Source organism: Vulpes lagopus, chromosome 20 (genome assembly GCF_018345385.1).
Source record: "Vulpes lagopus strain Blue_001 chromosome 20, ASM1834538v1, whole genome shotgun sequence".
NCBI classification, from domain to species: Eukaryota; Metazoa; Chordata; class Mammalia; order Carnivora; family Canidae; genus Vulpes; species Vulpes lagopus.
The window spans coordinates 22,097,344-22,118,334 of record NC_054843.1 but is presented as its reverse complement, the minus strand read 5'-3'; the positions used below and the strand labels follow the sequence as shown (position 1 = coordinate 22,118,334).

The window sequence follows — 20,991 nt, the reverse complement described above, 5'->3', positions numbered from 1 at the left end:
AGTATCACATAGTATATTCAGGTCCTATCTCTTGTCATGGAAAGCATGAGATTATATTTTCAACAAGAATCATTTGGAGAGCCTGTTAAAATGCACTCTCTAGAATCCCATTTCCCAGGGTTGATTTGATAATGCTAACACAGGACCAAGAAGTACATATTTAATAAACTTATAAGGTTGGTATCATATGGATTGAATTCAGGCCATATTCTGGAAAACAATTCTCTAAGTCAAATGATATTTAACAACCAATCCTGTCAACAGAAATATGCTCTTAACAGATTACTTGGCAGCTGATAGGGGCTTGGGAAGTACTGAACAAAACAAAACAAAACTTCCCATCATGCATACACTATCAAAGTTTAATGAAACTGCTAATTATTTAGGTCATAGACAGTGAAACAACATCAGTGCAATATGGCTCAAACTTATAGCTTCGCCCAGAAATATGACAATGCATTTAGCAAATATGTTCATCAATGTAGATTTTCAAAGTATGTGATGTCAATCAATAGTATCCACTTTCCTTGCCTAATTCTTAATCACCAGCTAAGACAAAAGAAATAAATGGGGATTAAATGTCATGGGGCTTAAATCTGCAGGTAAGTGAATGTCTTATACCAAACTAGAGCATTAGATAGACTTACACAGCACAGTCCTGAATAGCATTAAACCTTGTAGCCTTCCACTGTGGCAGACTAGGTGTCACTGCTAAGGTTACCACCATGGCTGAGAGCAAGGGAGAACCTGTGTCCATTCTGAAAATACAAAGAGAATATCTCGGAAAAGCATATTCAGTATGATGTCCCCATATTTACCAATAAAACATCTGCCTAGTTCTCATGGAGGAGAGTAATTAAGGAATTGGAAAGTCCAGTACATATGTTAGCAGAACTCCCTTCCTATGGAATAAATGTTAGGAGTCCATGAGAAATGTGCACTGCCTGACAAACTTTATGTTAATAACATCTTAAAAAGCACTGTATATGCATTGTTGCAATTTAACTTCTGGTATTCTTACTGCATGCTAAATGACCTCAAAATATAGTGGCACAAAACAACCTTTTTCTTTTGCTCATGATTTTGTGGATCAGGAATTTGGGGAAGCTTGGCTAAGTGGACGAGGCACCTCAAATGGGCTTACATGTAGTTGTTTTCCATATCTGTAGTTTTGCTGAAGACTGAATGAGGCATATTTAGATACCATAAAAGATCTGTGCATAATAAAGCATCCTTCAGAAATGATAACAAAAAATATGGTCCTTAAATACAGAATCCTTTTAAACTCATGACTATTTCATCTAATCCACTTTAATGAATCCTATATACATTTAAAATAGTATATATAATTTTTAAAACTTCAGAAAATTTCAAACATATGTGTAATATGTAAGAAAAGGAGCTTTAAAAATATTTTAATATTATTTCAGAAAAACAATTCATTGTTCATTTTATTATTAAAAAATTCAGTTTTAACTAACTTTTAATTACCCATGTATTGAAAAATTTCTAGGCACTTTACTTTAGTGCAACTTAAGTATTATTTATGACTTTCCATAAAAAATATTGATTTACTGGTGTTATCCAGAAATTCATTAAAGTGACAGCTTAATATTGGCATATTATTTTGGAATCATCGTAAGATACATTTGTTTTAAAAATCATAAATCCCTAGCCTTTTCATTTAATAGATATTATACACATAATTTTAATAATATTTAAATATATATATATATATATATATATATATATATATATATATATAAAAAGTTTCAGACACAACGAAAGCTATTTTTATGGAATATAAAACAGCCATGAATTAAAACTTATAAATTGTTTTGTAATATACAAACCAAGCAATCTAATTTTATATTAAAAACTTTATTTTTAAAATAAAACCATGCTTCTTTCACAGAATTGATCTATGGATTATGTAAGATTATATTTCTAGAGTGTTTTGACATAGTCCCTGGCATTAATTCTTATCATCTGTTTTGAACCTGTTTCTTTAAATCATTCCTTCTTATAATTCTTATTACTCAATAAACATTAGTATATGTAAGATTATAGGTTTTGATGAATTAGTATGGGATGTCATGCAAAATGTCACACAAGTCAAAGTTTAATCCTAATTTTGTCACTTTGGTGTGTCATTCACTATATTACTTCTTATATCTGACCTCAGTTTTTGCAGGTCCAAATCAGGATAATAATGAAATGTCCCTGGAAAAAGTTTCTGGAGATGAAGATGTTATGTTTCCACATAACTATATGCTAGACACAAATTGAATATCTTAAAAATGTTTTTTTTTTCTTGTCCTTGGGGGTATCCAGTCTTCTGATATTTTATGCATCAGAAAATGATCATATTAATTCCCTGTTAATGACTGCTGTCACAAAGGAAACCAGTTAAAAAAATTGAGCATGGTCATATGTCCCGTATGAATAACACAAAAACAGGAGAATAGTGTTATAGTTTTTATAGATTGTGCTTCTATGACATAACTGTATATAGAAATTTACTATAAAATCATATCTAGCAATATCAATTCCAGATTTTGTAACTATATATCACATTCCGTTTGGAAGTTGACAATCTGAATTTGAGTATTCATCTTACTGTATGTTTGATGTCAATCTCCATCCCTGCAAGGGAGCACAGATGAGGCTCAAACTTCCTGGCTTGGATGAGAATAGGTTTTTATGCTAAAGAAAGGCTGGTGTTTCTTCTTAAGAGACACCAAATATCACAGATTTCTTTCTGCTCTCTCAGATCTGTCTTCTCCTAAACCCCCAAATTTTCCTCTGTAGGAAGTGATTCATTTTTTTGGACCCATGTAAATCTCCCACATTACATAGCAATAAATATTGATTCTAAATAAACCCTTATGCATTGTAATAAAGACTAGACAGGTCATTAAAATAGGAAGAAAAAAAATGTCACACTCCACAAAGCAAGATGACTTAACAGTGCCTGGTCCATAAGTTTTCAAAATATGGTTTCATAGTCATCTGATAAGCCTGATGTCTTTTAAACATTTTTTAAAGCAGTATCGTTACTTGTTATTTTAAGAGTAAATGGAAGTAAAAAGATCTACAGGGAGTGATTTTTACTTTTAGAATTCTTACAAAATGGTAAACATGACAGCATGCAACCCCATCTATATGAGTAGAATGTTTTATATAATAATTATAAAGTGCTTAAAATATTGTCTGGGAGATGACATCTTACACATGCCACTTATATACTCTTAAGATACAGAATCTATAATTATCTTATTCCTGGTACACTTGTCCTGCATAATAAATTATAGGCCTCCCTCTACTAGAAATTAATCCCACCCTACATTGCATAAGAAGTATTTGAAATGTATAGCAGTAAGTTATAACTGTCTTACAGCAGAATTTCTCAAACATTAGTCATTTGACAGCTTCATCTCCTCTGTAATCATGTGCTGCCTGTTATACACTTATTTTTTTCTTTAAATTGAATTAGTTTTTCATTTATTCTAATCCTACCCCAAAATGTCAGTGGAATCAAAAGTATGATTATATACTAGTTATGTTTTAAATATCATTAAATAAATATAAAGCTATAAGATAAAATTGTTTTTCAAAGTCATACTAAACGTGTACCTTCACTGGTACACAGACTATACTTTTAAAATGACTACTTTTTGTGTCAAACATACTTTGAATTAACATGATACAAAGTTTAGGTATGAAATTTTGTGGAGTAGAACACATTCACACATAGACTGATTAAGAAAAAAACCCATTTCCCGTCCTCTTCTTGTTGGGACCAAACACTTCCCTAAACAAACATGGTTCATTATTAATTAAAGGCAAAAGAGATTACAGATACTAGTAACAGAAACTCATTTAGTTTCAGTCCTTAATACCAAGTGATCCTTTCAAAATGATGCCAATAGGGCAGCCCTGGTGGCTCAGTGGTTTAGAGCCGCCTTCAGTGCAGGGTGTGATCTTGGAGACTGGGGATCAAGTGTCATGTCAGGCTCCCTGCATTGGAGCCTGCTTCTCCCTCTGCCTGTCTCTGTGCCTCTCTCTCTCTCTCTCTCTCTGTCTCTCATGAATAAATAAAATCTTCAAAAATAAAAAACTGCTTCAAAATGATGCCAATAAACTCAATACATAAAGTGGAGTGGTTAACCTCAAAAACAATTTCTTCCTATTTTTTGCTGAAGTAAAACACCAAATTCTACTGAATTTAGATCAAGACAAAAATTTGTGATTAAAATTATAGGATTTTCCATTCTTTTACATTCCTTTTGAAAAGTGTGTGTGTCCAAGAAAGCTAGCTGATTCTTCGTCAGCTTTTGTATATTAGGCCCATATTGCTTTTTGTTACTTCACAGTATTTAAACTGAAATTTAAGATTAAAAATAATTAAGTATGAATACTTTAACATTTCATTCTGTACGTAGGTACAGCAGTCATAGTTGTACTGAAATGTCCCTTTCTATTTTAATATTGTAGAAGTGGTGAGCAAATTTCTCCAGGTATTTAGACACTGTGATCTGGACAATGCTTACTTAAAATGCTCTTGCAGACTAAAATACCAGGTTGAAGAGATTTCTGGTAGTAATAAGGATAGGCAGTTCTTTCATACAACAACTTTTTTTTTCATACAACTTTTTGAACAAAATATGGCACTTTAAATTTTATAACAATTTAAATATCTCAGCATATATTTATTATTACATGACTATATTCATTATTATATTATTATTTTATGCTTTGGGATATTATTCCTTATTGTCTATGTACAGCTTTGGACCTAAGGAAACGTCCAGTCTATTTATTTATTTTTTTTAAGATTTTACTTATTTATTCATGAGAGAGAGGCAGAGACATAGGCAGAGGAAGAAGCAGGCTCCTCTCAGGGAGCCTGATGCTGGACTCGATCCCGAAACGCCAGAATCACGCTCTGAGCTGAAGGCAGATGCTCAACCACTGAGCCACCTAGGTGTCCCGGGAAACTTCCATTTAAAAAATGATTTATTTAAATCCCTTCTAATGAAAGGCAGAAGGTAATGGATTGAACGTTTCACGTCACGTGAAAAGCTACACTGAAAATTCTTAGATCTTTTATATTTAAAATGAGAAGATTACATTAACCTTTTCTGTGTTTCTCTCTTTTTTTTAACTCTAAAGTAAATATGACTTCTTGAAAAGATAAATTTCATAAAATGTAAGCAGTAAAATAATCTTTAAAGTGATAGGGTTTTATATGACTAGTGTTTTCTTTATCATTTACCCAAATTCATTTGACAGCTATCAACAAATACTACTGAGAACTGTTATGTTTGCATGAACTCTGCTAGGTACAAAGAATGCAGCAGTGGAAAAAAAAATCTTCTACATTATGGTGCATACAACTTTGGAGGGAGATGGAATCAAAGCATATTTAAAATCAGTAGTCTTTTCCCTATGAATATGCAATTTTGAATTATGCAATTTGCACATCCAAAATACCAATTTTGAGTATGTAAGTGCGTTTTTACAAGACTACAGATATTGCTTTGGCATATTTTTTTGTGCTATCGCAGACCCAGTTCAACTTGTTCTTCTGGTTGGCCTGTGTATCATGCACCTTGGAGAGTAGGTCTACTCTCATAGAATATCTCCACTCCGCTTGCTCCCGGATGATAAAAATTGCATAGACTGATTTAAAAACAAAAACAAAAATAATGGCATAAGTGGCTGCATCTTTGTATTATAAGGAAAAATGAAAGATTTTCAACTTCATTTTCCTCTTTAAATAGAAATTACCAAAATAAGACCAACAAATCCCCAATTATTGATTTAAAAGAGAGACTGTAGAGTTTCAAATATCTGCACTTTATTATAAATACCCTAGTGAAATGAAAAGCTAAAATATGGCATATTTATAGCATCATCTTTAAGTATGAAGGACAGAATGTCTGTATCTTTTATATATCTTTTAAGTAGCTATACTTCTGGGCAAATTTTTTACAGCTGTATTTTTATCACTTTTATGATGAATTTTATTTATACCTTTTTACCAAAGCTAGAAGATCCATTTTGGCATGCAGTTATGGGCAATTCTTAGTGCCTGATTCTGAGATCGATAAAACAAAACAAAAACACAGGAATAGAGGTCAAGGTGAGAACTTTAATGTAAAAAAATAAATAGGCAAATAAAATCAATAAAATGTTTTAGTACAAAATTGAAAGAGCAGTGATGATATATTTGTTCAAATATTTTAAAGACATCCATACATGCAGTTGAACTAGCTGTATTGCTTAATGCAGGTAATCGTATGACAAAAGGGTAGAAGTTATTAAAAGGCATAGACTTTCCATGAATCAAGGATTACAGATAATGAAATTGTTAAATTTCAAATGAAAGAATGCCCAGTCTCTTGAATTCCTCTAGTGCAATTTGCAAAATCAATGTCTGAAAGGAACACCTTTCTTTTAATGTGCTGTGCGTTAGAGGATCTCAAGGAGCTATCCATAGAGTAAGATACATTTAAAAAAATAATCTGCATAACCCATGGGTTCCTAACTATGTTAGCTTTGGTATTCCCAGTTCATTTAAAATACAGTGTTATGAATTAGTGCTATGTATAAGTCACAACATTGAAATAATAACTTAGTATAGTGAGGCGGTGTTTGCAATCTCCTTTTTCTATATAGCTTTTCCATACAACTCAGTTATAAGAAAAATTAAGATTACTTTAGTAAAATCTTTACTTTGGGGGGGAAAGTCAATTCTGATTGTAGAGAAGAATGCCAAAGAACATATTTCTGGCACCTGTAGATTTCAATGCCTGTATTTTTTTTTTCCCTTTGTAGAGATAATGGGCTTTTCTGAAGGATTTTGTATTTGAATGACATTTTTAAGGTCCTCCTAATGCATTTTTTCATACTAGTGCTCTGAGAGCAATATTATAGGTCCCTGCTGGGCAATAGGCAAAATGGATACTTCTATCCCCTATCTGATGTAGGTGGTAGAATAGAATTAGGCAGGTTGGAAATCTTCCTGGATGCTACTGAGCTTGCTGAGAGGTGGGTTTTCAATCATTTACAGCTTCCTGAAATTCTGTTTCCAGCCCACAGCTTGAATAACAATTATCAAAGAAGTCAAGCCATAAGTTCAACATATGCTTTTAAAAACTACTTTTGATAAAATTCGGTGAAATATTTTAAAAATAAGAGTGTCATTATTCTTTTAAAAAAACATTATTTATTAATGAACTATTATTTTTAAATGTATTGTAAGAATTTCTACTTGAAAGAAGCCGTCATCAGGTTTGTAAGATAACATAACAGTAGTTCACGATTTCGCAGGAATTGTTCTGGGGAAACATATTATTTATATACTGAAAGTGATTTTAGTATGGCTTTGTAGCAGAAAATATTTTTTCTTATAAGTACTTTGTCCTACATCGACTTCAATTGATATTTATTTCTTCTTATGAAGCAATCTAGTACTGTCCCCGAAAAAATATAAAATCATATAGCTATAAAGAAATACGGAGGTGTCAGTGAATATTAATAGACCAAAAAATAAATTTTCTGGTATTTGTAACTTCTATATTTTAGTAAATAATATTAACAAAATTCAAGAAACAAGATGAAGCAAATTTGAATAAATGCATGACAGCTATGCAGTCATTTGGGTATGATTTAAAATAATACATATGAAAACTAAATTCAAATTACTATATAATAAATGCAGCATATCTGAGAAAATATTTAATCCAACATCTAATAAACAACTTGCATAAAAATAATACATCTGATGTATTTTGTTGTCAACTTTAAGCATCCAACAAAAACAGGTGCATAAAAGAATGTTACTTGCACAATAATTAACAAATAAAACTGAATACATTTTAATGAAAATTACCTTAGCATAGTTACTGCAGTGCCTTCATTGCCCTTGACTCAGAGGTGAACAGTAAAGTTAAATGATGTATTAAACAAAGATATTCAATAATAGCTGTGTTCGGCCATCTTTCGAGCACTGGTGTTTATGATAGGGGTTCAGGGTGGGACAAAAATGTTTTACATGTAAATCAGTTTTGGCTATTAATGTTACATTGTCATGATCTACATCTTGGAGCAGCATTATTACTGTTGTTTTGTAATCCACAGAAAGTTCTTTCGACTTTCTAAATCTCTTATCCTCAGATTATTTTTAGATGCATATTTAATAGTGCATATACTTATAAGAAAAATGTATTTATACTCTATCAGATATGTAGAAGCAATGCATTTCTAATATTTGTGGATTCTACTGTTTTTTCCCTGACCTAGACCACTCATCTTGCTCACCTTTTTTAATCCCCAGCCTAAAATTTCATTGTATATTATTATAATTACGACTTCATACGCATTGCTCAATTTTTTGTTTTTGGCTTCGTGAAATGTTTCTGGCAAAACAGCACTCGTGGTTTAATTAACCTCCACATCTATTCCACACATGTGGTAGGACAGCTGAGCTTACATGGAGGAAAAGCTTGTAATCATTCGGAATGGTCTCTCCTTAAAGTTGTGGTGCATACCCTGTGGGCGTTTTGTTGTTGTTGTTGTTGTGTACCATTCATCCCACATTTTTCTGGCCCATTTTCTTGACCAGTTTTAGACAACTATCTTCAGTTCATTTCCTACATCCTCAAATTTGCTAATTTCCTCTATCCCCAAAGTTTTGCTGATGATCTGCTGTTTTATTAAGAAGCAATCAAAAAAAACTTTAACAAATTCCTACTACTACATCTACACTCATACATATCTGAACCTGTATGTCACCGTAAATGCAATATCTGAGTTTTTTTACGTGGCTCCTAGTACGCTTTCTAACATACGAATATCAGTCCAGTAATTCAGATCCTTATTCTCAGCAATATTTTTACCCAGTACCTTATTTATCATCCCTGTCAACATCCAAAAATACTCTATTATTTTTCTCTTATGTATATATTGCATATATAACATACACATTTTATATGTATATCTGTAACATACACACATACCTACTACACATATCCTTCATATATGTGAATATATGTGTGTATAACATATAGACAGGAAGAGGATGGATGGATGGATGGATGGAAAGATAGATATCTCATATAGCTTCCACATGCCATCTGATTTTCTATCCTGTGTAGTCACAGCAAAATCCCTTGAAAATGTGGTTTAACCTTGCTCTAATTTTCTTCCTCCAATTATTTCCTGAACATAAGCTTTGATCATATCACCCCACTGAAGCTTTCTGACAAATTTACCAGTAATGTTCATCTTCTTAAAGCTCAGTGGTAAATTATCAGTCCCCCTTTTTTTTTTCTACCTAGTAACAACAGTGACCCAATGAAATTATCTCTTTTGCTTAAATCTTGTTCTTTAGTTTGCAATATACTTCTGGGTTTTCGTCTGCCACACTTCTCTCTCTTTTCAGTGCCCTTTGATTAATCTTTGCCTTCTAATTGGCCTCTAAGTGATTAAAGGCCTTGGTTTGGGGCCCATTCTTGAATTCCTTTCTCTATGCTTATTCCCTTGACTTATTCATCTAGTCTTATGGCTTTGTTTACCACTTGGATCCAGTAAACTCTAAATCTCAACCAATGGACCTCTTCATTACATCCTAGTCTTCATCCAGTCATGTACCAGACAACTTCATTTGGATATTAAATACGTAGTTTAAAGTGAAAATATCTAGTACAAATCTGTCCATTATCTTCATATTTGCTTCTTCCTCCATCATCTCAACCTTATTAAACGGTGACACTTACCTTATAGTTACATAGACTGAAATTCTTGGAGTTATCTTTGATTCTTATCTGTTATTACACCCATATTCTTTTTTTTAATCTTCTAGCCCAATTTTAAATGTATTCAAAATTTGTTCATTTCTTAACACCTACTTATTACTGCTCTGGTCCAAGCCATCATAATTACTTGGCCTAGATTATTACAATAGATTTGAAGAGATCTCAGGGCATTAGTCTCCTTAAAATAGCTAGATTGCTTCACTTGAAAAAAGCCAGATAATATCATTCTTTTGTTCAGAAGCTTCCAGTAGTTTCTCATATCATTTGGAAATTCCTTCTATTACCTGCATGGCTCTGTAGGTAGGCCACTCTTCCAATTTCTGTTATCTCTTTTTTTCCCCATATGTCCTACTATTAAGATTAGTTTCAACCAAGTAAAATTTCACATTCCTCCATCAATCCTTGAATATTGCAAGTTTTTCAATAGTGTCTCTACTATATCCATCTAGAATATTAACTGCACATAGCAACTAATAAGTGTAGTGAAAACTGTCACAAATCTTTGATGTACTGACTACAGTTTCCAATTACTTTTGAATCTTCTGAGAGTCCTTGACTGACAAACTGAGGTCTATATAATAGATGGTTGATTTTTAACAGGTATGAACTCTGAATATATTTTGGTTAATTATTGAATTCTTCATGTAAACTAAGGATAAGTTGCAGACCACTGTTCTTTTAATCACAAAATTCAGAGCTACTTAAGAACTTAAATATCTCTAAAACACGAGAGTTAATTTCCTCTGTGGACTTTCGCATTCAACTCTGAAGTTCATTGTATCTATCAGAGTCATAGGAGCTGTGATGATTCAGGGACAAATTTTAATTATAGAGACATGTAATGCTAAAGTAATAGTAGCATATCTATTGATCAAAATTTGAATGAATTGATATAATTGATTACTTAGTAAGTTAATAATCTGTTTATCCATAAATTAAAATGCACTTTGGAGTCAAGTGATAGATAAGGTGATAATTAAGAGGATCCCGTTCACAAAATGTATAGAAATAGGAGATTATCAAGCCATTAAATTGCACATTTTTTGTATGTGTATCATGGAGAAGATGTTGGAGGTTTATTGAGGCCTTATCCATCTCTTCCTATATTATAAAAAAACTGCCTGGCTGGCTATTTTGATCAGCACTTTGAGATAGGACGTTACATATTTATTCACTAATAGTATGCTTTTTTAGTACCTTCTCATAAAATTACAACACTCTGCCCTGTGTTATAATTATTTGACCTCTTCTTATGCATGCATATTCCAGCACACAATTAGAGGCTTGATGAAAGCTGTTTCTCATCAATTTTATGTCTTGTAGCCAAGGTAGTATAATTTCCCAGACCATCTCTGATCCCCGGGCATTTAGTTTCACCAGATCTCCCTTTAATGATAATGTTCTTAATTTTTTCATGGTCTAATGATTGATACACATCACTGTAAAGATTCACCACAGACATTTCTGATTTATAATTTTTGGATTGTTTTAAGGAAAATTACTACAATATAGAAATACAAGATGCTTTATCTTCTGTTAATGTCTTTGACAAATTCCACACAGTACCTTCTCTTTTTCATGGTTTCAGGTTGCAGCATTGATTCATTTATCCCATCAAACATTTTTAGTTCTCCTCCTCCTTTGCATTATCACTTTAATAACTTCTATTATATCCTTTCTGAGGAGTTTCTTCTCTTTAATTGAAGGCTTCTAACAATAATAAAAAGTTCGCTTTGCATATGCATTCTTTCTTGTAGCTTACCTATTCTTTATGGAAGATTACTTTATTTGCTATAAAACAAGCAAAATCCAAACCAAAAAGAAAAGCAGCTCAATGGAGTTTATATATTTGTTACATACAGTTTTAATTTTTAGCCATTTCTTGGAGATAGGTTGTTTCTGTGTCTGTGTAATGATTTGATGAAATTGTGGTTTTTGGTATTTTGGTGCATAGTGAGTAATTCTTGGTTTTTACATTCATGCCTTATATAAAGCATTTCCAATAAATACACACTGCTTTCATTTATGATAATTATGTTCATTAGCTATGAGTCAAATAGCAACACAGCTACCCAATGCCTGGTTATGAGACTTTGAAATAAGGTTTTAATCACTCAGCATAGCTCCCTGTTCAAAAAGGAGCATATATTTGCTATAATACTAGTGACACATATAATAATTATATATGTTAGCTATATCAGATTTCTTATATATCCAATGATGTAGACATTTAAATATATATTTGGCATGATGTAATTCTTAAAAAGGAAGGAAAAACATACACATACATTTCCAGGTACTTTTTTTCTTCCCTTTTTTTTTTGTTTAAGTTTTTATTTAAATTCCAGTTAGTTAACATATAGTATAATATTAGTTTCAGATATAGAATTTAGTGATTTATCACTTACAAATAACACCCAGTGCTCATCACAAGTGCAATATACTTCTGGGTTTTCGTCTGCCACACTTAATCTCCAACACCCATTTATCCTATCCCTCCACTTTCTTCCCCTCTAGCAATTCTCAGTTTATTCTCTACCATAGTTGATTCTCTACCATATTGGTTTTATGGTTCTCCCCTCCCCCATCCTTTTTTTTTATCCCTATGTTCAACTGCCCAAGTATTTCTTGTGGTTGACTTCAAGTTTCATAGTGTTGTGCTTGAAAAATATGCATGGTATGATATGAATCTGTTTGTATTTGTTGAAGTCTGATTTGTGATCCAGTATGTAATCTGTTCTGGAGAATGTCCCATGTGCACTCAAAAAGAATGCTACTTTAGGATGAAATATTCTGATTTTATCTGTTAAGTCCATCTCATCCAGTGTGTCATTCAAAGTCATGGTTTTCTTAATTGATTTTCTGCTTGGATGATCTGTCCATTGCTCTGAGTGGGGTGTTAAAGTCTCTTACTATTATTATATTATTATCCATGAGTTCCATTATGTTTGTTATTAATTATCTTATATATTTGGATACTCTCAAGTTAGGGGCATATTTATAATTATTAGATCTTCTCACTGGATAGACCTCTTTATTGTGATGTGGTGCCCTTCATCATTTCTTGTTACGGTCTTTGGCTTAAAATCTAGTTTGTCTGATATAAGTATGGCTACTCCAGCTTTCTTTTGTCATCCGCTACCTAGATAATGGTCTCCATTCCCTCAAGTTCAACCTGTAGGTATCATTAGGTCTAAAATTAGTCTCTTGTAGGCAGCATATAGATGGATCTTAGTTTTTTTATCCATTCTGATACCTTATGCCTTTTAATTGGAGCGTTTAGTCCATTTGCATTCCGAGTAGTTATTGATGGATATGAACTTAGTGCCATTGTAATACTTTTTTAAGTCTGTTTCTGGAGATTTTTCTCTGTTCCTTTCTAGCCTTTGTTGCTTTTCATCTTTCTTTCCCACTAAAAGAGTTCCTTTTACTATTTCTTGCAGGGTGGTTTAGTGATCACAAACACCTTTACTTTTTGTTTGTCTAGGCAACTTTTTATGTCTCCTTTTATTCTGAATGACAGCCTTGCTGGATAAAGTATCCTTCCGCATATTTTTCCCATTCAGCACATTGAATATATCATGTCATTCTCTTCTGTCCTGCCAAGTTTCTGTAGAGAGGTCTATTGCTAACCTTATTTGACTTCCCTTGTAAGTTGGAGACTTTTCTCTTGTTGCTTTTAGGATTTTTTTCCTTATCTCTGTATTTTGCAAATTTAACTACAATATATCTTGGTGCTGGCCTGCTATTGATTTTGCTGGAACTTCTCTGTGCCTCCTGGATTTGGATGTCAGTTTCCTTCCCCAGATTGAGAAGTTTTCAGCTATAATTTACTCAAATAAACCTTCTGCCTCTTTTTCCCTCTTTCTTCTGAGATGCCTATAATACAAATGTTTTTACACATTATGGAGTTGCCGAGCTCCCTAAGTCTACATTTGTGATCCAATATTTTTCTTTCCCTCTTCTTTTCATCTTCATCATTCTCTATAATTTTATTGTCTATATCACTTATTCATTCCTCTACATCTTCCATCCTTGTGGTCATTATATCCAATTGGTTTTATATCTCAGTTATAGCATTTTTTTATTTCTGTCTGACTAGTTTTTAGACTTGTGCTCTTTTATCTGTGTGGTAAGGGATACCCTGTTGTCTTCTATGCTTTTTTCAAGCCCAGCTAGAATCCTTATGATTATTGTTTTAAATTCTGGAACAGGCATATTACTTATATCTGTTTCAATTAAATCCTTGACCTTTTCTTGTTCTTTCTTTTGAGATGAATTCCTCTGTTTTGGCATTTTGTCTAGGTCCTTGTTTTCTTTCTGTGTTAGGAAAGCCTGTTATGTTTCCTGCTCCTGAGAGTAATGGCTTTATTAAGAAGAGGTCATATGCTGTCCAGGGCCTGGCACTTCTGTGTCTCAGGTGTGTGCTGTGTGCATTATGCTGCTGTGTTTTGGCTGCTCTTTCTCTCAGGTCAGCCCTCTGCAGAATTTCTCCTTGCCTGCAGTAGGAAGTGTTTGGACTTTGGCCAGAGTGTGGTGAGTTTTAACTAGATGTGCCCTGATCTGCTTGTTAAAAAAGAGATTTGATGTTATTTCCACTAGAGCTGAAGCTTTGCAGAGCTCTCTGGTCAGTAGATGTGGTGCATGTGGGGAGGGGAGCGCATTGTGCTGGTTTTCTGGGTGATGAGCCCGCTGTGCTAGTTCTCAGGCACACTTGCCCAAGAAGAGCAGCACTTGCAGAGCCTAGGGGCCAGGACTTGGTGTATGCGGTTTAGGCAGCCAATGTTGGCTCTTTGCTGCTAACTGAAGTTAGTTTATGCTGAGGAATAGGGGAGAGAAATGGTGTTACTGGCTCTTTTGTCCCCAGAGAGGAAATGCCACCTATCCCAGATCCACTCCAAAGTTGAGGAACCCTCTCTCCCATTATGTCGCAGGGCATCCTTACATCATGCCATTTGCCGCTGGGCTATCTGCCCTTATCCACAAGAGCACTGCAGTGCCCTCAGGGGCTTCACACCAGCCATTGTGTGTACCTCCAAAACTCCACTCTTTGAGCCTGGCTGGTGGTAAAAACTCACAAAAATCAGCTCCTCTCATTTTCCCAGTTAGTGACTTTGGGGAAGTGTTTTCCTTGTGTGATCCCCTATGTGTCCCCTCTCCCTTCACTCTCTCTGTGATCAGGGCTCCCTCTCCTCCACAGCACCCTCAATCCATTTCTCCCCCCAAACCACGTCTCTGTACCTCCACAATGCAGCCTCTTTACCTCTAGTTGTGCAGTTTGTCCTGTCAGCCCTCAGATCAGTTTCTTGGGTATACAGAATGATTTTATATTTATCTAGCTGTGTTGAAAGGATAAGACAAGGCTGGTGTCCTCCTCCTACTCTGCCATTTTAGCTCCTCCTAACAAAATATGTTTTAACTTATGGTTTCAGTCTGATGAAAATGATGTTAAAAGTGATGTGTACTCTGTTTTCATATCTATGACAAAAAGTGATCATTAGAGGGTAAATAGGTAAATTTTCTGATGGTAAGTGTGGAATTAGTGACAACTTAAAATACTTGTTGGGGCCCCTGGGTGGCTCAGGCAGTAAGGATCAGACTCTATTTTGGCTCAGGTCACAGCCTCAGGGTCCTGGGATTGAGCCCATGTTGGGCTCCCCACTCAGCAGGGAGTCTGCTTGTCTCCCTCTCCCTCTGCCCCTCCTTGTGCTCTCTCTCAAATAAATAAATCTTTAAAAATTACCTATTAGAGCTTCTCTTTTATAATGGATAAAGCAGGGCTTGATTTATGCTCTGGCTTTAAACAACAAGTACAATTTATGACATTATGGGCAGCACATTGATCCCTGAGAGAAGAGAAACAAATGGTATGAGTCTTATTATTGCTCAAGCATAATGTCGGGAGAGAGTTTCCAGGCTACAGCAAAGAGATGAATGGTCTGGTTGTTTCTCTTAGTTGAAGAAACAGTGTTCCGAATTTGAGTCATCCATGGTGCTAGAATTCGCAGTATGGAATACTAGAGAGGAGAGAGCTCTGTAGGGAAGAGGGAAATTCACACACAGAGAGGTCCAAAGATCTTCAGTATTTTTCCCTGATGTTTTAAGCTGAGTACTAATATGTGTATGTGTGAGAGACTATTCAGAGATATAGAAAGAACCATTGGAATACTGAACAATGTTGCTTTAGTAGTGTAACCAAATTAGTCCTGAACTAAAGATCGCTCCCACCTCCCCTAACAAAATTTAAAATTTCAAAAGAATAAAATTGTTTTCAAGGATTTTAACAGTGTCTCAGAGAAGAGACCAAACACACTGAAAGGAATTTAAAAAAAAAAATACTGCACTCAAAGTGTCTGGCACCAAATCAAAAATTATGGCAAGAAATATATAACGAATAGCAAACAAAAATACATCAATTAATATAAACAAATCCATTAATGACGTAGGAGAGAGTAGATAAGAATATTCATATATGGGCAGCCCGGTGGCTCAGCGGTTTAGCGCCACCTTCAGCCCAGGGTGTGATCCTGGAGACGCGGGATTGAGTCCCTTGTCGGGCTCCCTGCATGGAGCCTGCTTCTCCCTCTGGCTGTGTCTTTGCACCTCTCTCTCTCTCTGTTTCTCTTATGAATAAATAAATAAAATCTAAAAAAAGAATATTCATATATGTATTTTTACATATACTTATATACTGTCTAAAAAAAGCATGAGCATAATAAGGAGACACAAAGGAAACAAAGTAAATAAGAATTCTAGAGATCAGGAAACGTCTGAAGTAAAAAAAAAACAAACAAACATGGAATTAATACCAGATTACATACTACAGAAGAAAAAAATTTAAAAATAATTTTAAGAATTTAAAAAAAAGGTACTACAGAAGAAAAGATTAGTGAAATCAAAGAACAATATAACTTATTCAAATGTATACAGGGAGGTAACAGACTAATATATTCTTTCAGTAGTCCTGTCTTTTTTTTGTTTTGTTTTGTCTTAAGTATTGACCAAAGATGACATAGGATAAGGGCTCTATTTGTCCCATTAGAGCAAAGAAAAATGTTCCCAAAATATTTTTAGTTTCTTCATACTAAAGTGGAAAAAATCCATTATAGAATATCTTGTAGGATTTGTATAAAGATATACTAATGGAAAAGCATAATGACTACAATTAGCATTTATTGAATATATGGTATATGTCAGGTATTTTTTTTAGCACTTCATATAACATTATTGTATTACTTCCTATTTGGTATTATGTTTCTGCTTTTAAAACTTCTTTTGTCTAGAATTTGAACTGGATTACCATACTCCTTAAACTGGTTACATAATTGATTATAACATTTTCATGTACCTAGAACTGAGCTTACCTAATCTTATATGATTCTAACTAGATGTGGGAAAAAGCAGCAAAGAGTAAATACTGTGTATTAGACAACTTGTACTGTGATAACTCTGGCAAAATAAATGACATTGAAATATCAGTGCCTTTCAATTAAGAAAATTTATGGATTTTTATGTATTGACTTTGGGTTCAGATCTTCTCTACATTGTTCTAACAGTTCAGGGAATGATCTAAAGGAATAGATCCATCTTGACTGTGCTGTTTACAATTTCCCATGGTAAATGTATGATGTAACTGAAAACAAAGGCAAAAGATTAGAGAACAGTATAATGAAATTTCATGTCTATTCTTCACCTTTACAGGTATTAATATTGTGTTATTCCAATTCTAGTATTTTTAATATTGTGCTTCTTCTATTTCCAATGACTATCTTTGTGCTAGACAGTAAAACATTTTAAATTTTAGAATAAAAAACATGGCCAGGTGACCTATGGATTCTTCAAAGCCTTAAAATCATGAAATCTGTGCTTATTAGTGATTACTCATATTACTTCCAGAGCAGTATGACTTAATAACACAATATCAATGTTCACAAGTTAAGTTCAGTTATGTGACGTAAGTCATTGCACTACATCTGAGTATCTTATAATAAATGTTGACTAGGAAGGTTTAGAGTATAATGTGCCTCATTTTTTCACAACCCTTTTCTGTCTTTCCATGGTTGTGTGACATGAAACTAAATTTTACCTTAATAGAGGATGTGATTTTTGGATCTGAGTATCTTCTTGGCTTCTTTACTTCTTATTGATTTTTTAATAACCAATTGTTCTTACATATCTTATTTTCCATTATAAAGGATACACAGAAAAAATGGGACTCCAGAAATGATAGTGACCATTCTATTTTTCTTGATTTCTTAACCTTGGAGAAAGCACTGGAATTTTACATAGATGATACTTTGAATCAGTGGTATATTCTAAGTCCTGACTTTCTATTCTAGTCCCATACTTATGACTTCAATTCGTGTGTTTTAAATTTTCTAAACAATCCTGATATCAAATATTTTGTTTTATTATCCTTAGGTTAGATTAAAATGCCATACATAATTACACAACAAAAAATAAGTCTTGTCAGGCAGATTAGCCAACAGTTATGCCAGAATTATGGTCAGTTATACTATAAGCATATTCTTCCTATTAAAATTTACTTTCTTGGAGCTCTAATCACAATGAATGGCCCTAATAAGTAATAGTGAATATCACAGACATGGGGTCATGTTACTTTATATGGCTTTGACCAGTATAAATTTCAGGGAGGTGATGCATAATCATTGGAATCTTAAAATTTTAAAACCATTGAATGGTATCATTGAGTTCATATCAGTGTAACACTTACAAGACTGACCTTTCACACCAAAGTCATGGTTTTTGAATAGGGAAGGTCATCCTGATGAAGAGCAAAGTCAAGGATACATGCAGACCGTCCACAAATGTGATGGCAATTACAGACAAATTTAATATCTAGAGTTTTATTTTAGCATTATGGATATAATAAAATATGAATCCCATTATTCAGTAATTTAATTATTGATGTGTGAAATGTTTTATCATTTATCAGTAGGATTTTGCTCTCCTATGGTAGTTTCTTTGTCCTATTTTAATTTTGTTCTTTACTGAGTATATTACAAATTTTTCATTGACAAAATATTATAAATAATTGGGATGTAGCTTATGGGACTGTGAGAAAAGTCTAGCAGTAGTAATGCACTGGTGAGTAAAAAGAAGATAGGAGAGTTATTATTTCTCTGTGAGACAGAATACCCTTCGCTATCACAATGAAATGAATGTTGTATAAACTTACATATTTATCTCTTGGATATGGATATCGGATGTTTTATGCCAGTTTATTTATCATGTAATAACACATCCTAAGCTCTTTACAAATACTCCTTTAATCTGCATAGCAGATTATGAGTGTTGCACTCCCATTATACAGACAGAAACTAAGATACAGCTAAATTAAGTAATTAACTCCAGGTCATAAAGGTTGTAGGTGGCAGAATTAGGATATAAACTTTCCAGTCTGGTTCTGCCGTCTTAGCTGCTATGTTATGCTAAAGTTGGCATCACACTCGGGCATTAATATGAAATAAGCAGTTCACATTCTGAAAACCATCATTTTGACAACTGTTAGTTGGAACCCTAACCTTATATAATTTTTTTTTGAAATTAAAATCTGTGAAGAGTTTATTCTAGTTTCAATTTATATCAACGTCTCATTTATTAACATTTCTATTTTAAATATCAATTTTAAAGTACTGAAAATATAATATGGAACAGAATTATGCCAGTTATTAAAATATGGGTACATATCATAAAAGATGAATATATGCATGCATATGTATAATTTATAGACATACAACAGTTTACTAATGATAGAGAATATTTCCCATCCTGGGCTGTGTGACAGAAACCTAGATACTCTCTTCCCTTTTTCTTTCATCACTATTTCTCATCCAATCATTCACTAAACACTGTTGATTCTCCTTTAAAGCATTTATAGAATGTATTCACTTCTCTCCATCTCCACTACCACTACCTTTTCTTAGCACCTTATCCATGCAGTATGCTTCCCATGGGCCTCCCTTCTCCCTCTTGAATTCATCCTTCACCCCACAGCATGAATGATCTTTTCAAAGAGCAAACACATTTGCCTTGTAGGCCTGAAACCTTTCATATCCTTTTCCAATTGCTTATGGAACACCCAATTTCCTTCTTTAATTTTTAACTGTTTTATTTACAAATAATCCATGCAGGATGCAATTCACTCATTAAAGAATACAATTAAATGCCTGTTAGTATATTTGCAGAGCTGTGCAATTATCCACAAAATCAATTTTGGAATATTTTTCATCATCTGAAAAAGAAATTCCTCCCCTCTTGGCCATCACTCTCAATCTCCCCAAGCAGCTGCCGCTATACTTCGGTATCCATAGATTTGTCTATTCTAGAAATTTCATATAAATGGAAGCAGTCAGTATGTAGCCTTTGTTACTAGCTTTTTTCACTTAGCCTAATGTTTTCAAGGTTCATCCATATTGTAGCCTGTGTGTAAGTATTTAATTTCTTTTCATTGCCATATAACATTCCATTGTATGACTAGATCATTTTATTTATGCATGCAGTAGTAGATGGACATTGTAGTGCTTTAATTCTGTGGTTTTATTAATAAGACTGCAAATAATACTTTGCTATGTTATGCTATACATGGACATCCATGTATAAGATTTTGTGTGCACATATATCTTTAATTCTCTGGTGAGTGTAATTGCTAAGTCATAAGATAACTCTGTGTTTAATATTCAGGATAACTGTCATATTTTTTTATCCAAACCACCTGCTCCATTTTTCATTCTCACCCACCAGCCAATTTGTCCACAGCTTCACTGATACTATTATCTGTCTTTTTGATTACAGCTAGCCCAGAGGGTGTGAAGTGGTATTGTGGTTTTGATTGACAGTTTCGTGGTAGCTAATGATGTTGAGCATCTTTTCATGTTATTACTGGTCTTCCTTTGACTTTTGAGCCTCATTACAGCAGTCCTGTCCCTCTCTGGCCACTTTATCTCTTGCCCCTCTCTACTTTATATTGAGTATTCTAGTTCCAGTGAGCTTCTTTCATCTTTCTGAATGTGCCATTTTTTTCCTTCTAGTTCAGGCCTATGTAGTTCCCATTTCCTTCCTCCTTTGTTTCTTCTTTTAGCTTGGCCAGAGCAATTTTGTCAATGTGTGATGTGCACAGTTGTGCAGAGCCTGACACTCACAAGGG

At 33.7% G+C, this 20,991-nt stretch overlaps 1 protein-coding gene across 2 annotated transcripts in view; it reads left to right on the top strand.

Moving 5' to 3' along the window:
* NCAM2 (neural cell adhesion molecule 2) overlaps positions 1-20,991 on the top strand; it is a 503,501-nt gene that overhangs the window by 344,868 nt on the left and 137,642 nt on the right. The gene's annotated exons all lie outside the window — the stretch shown is intronic.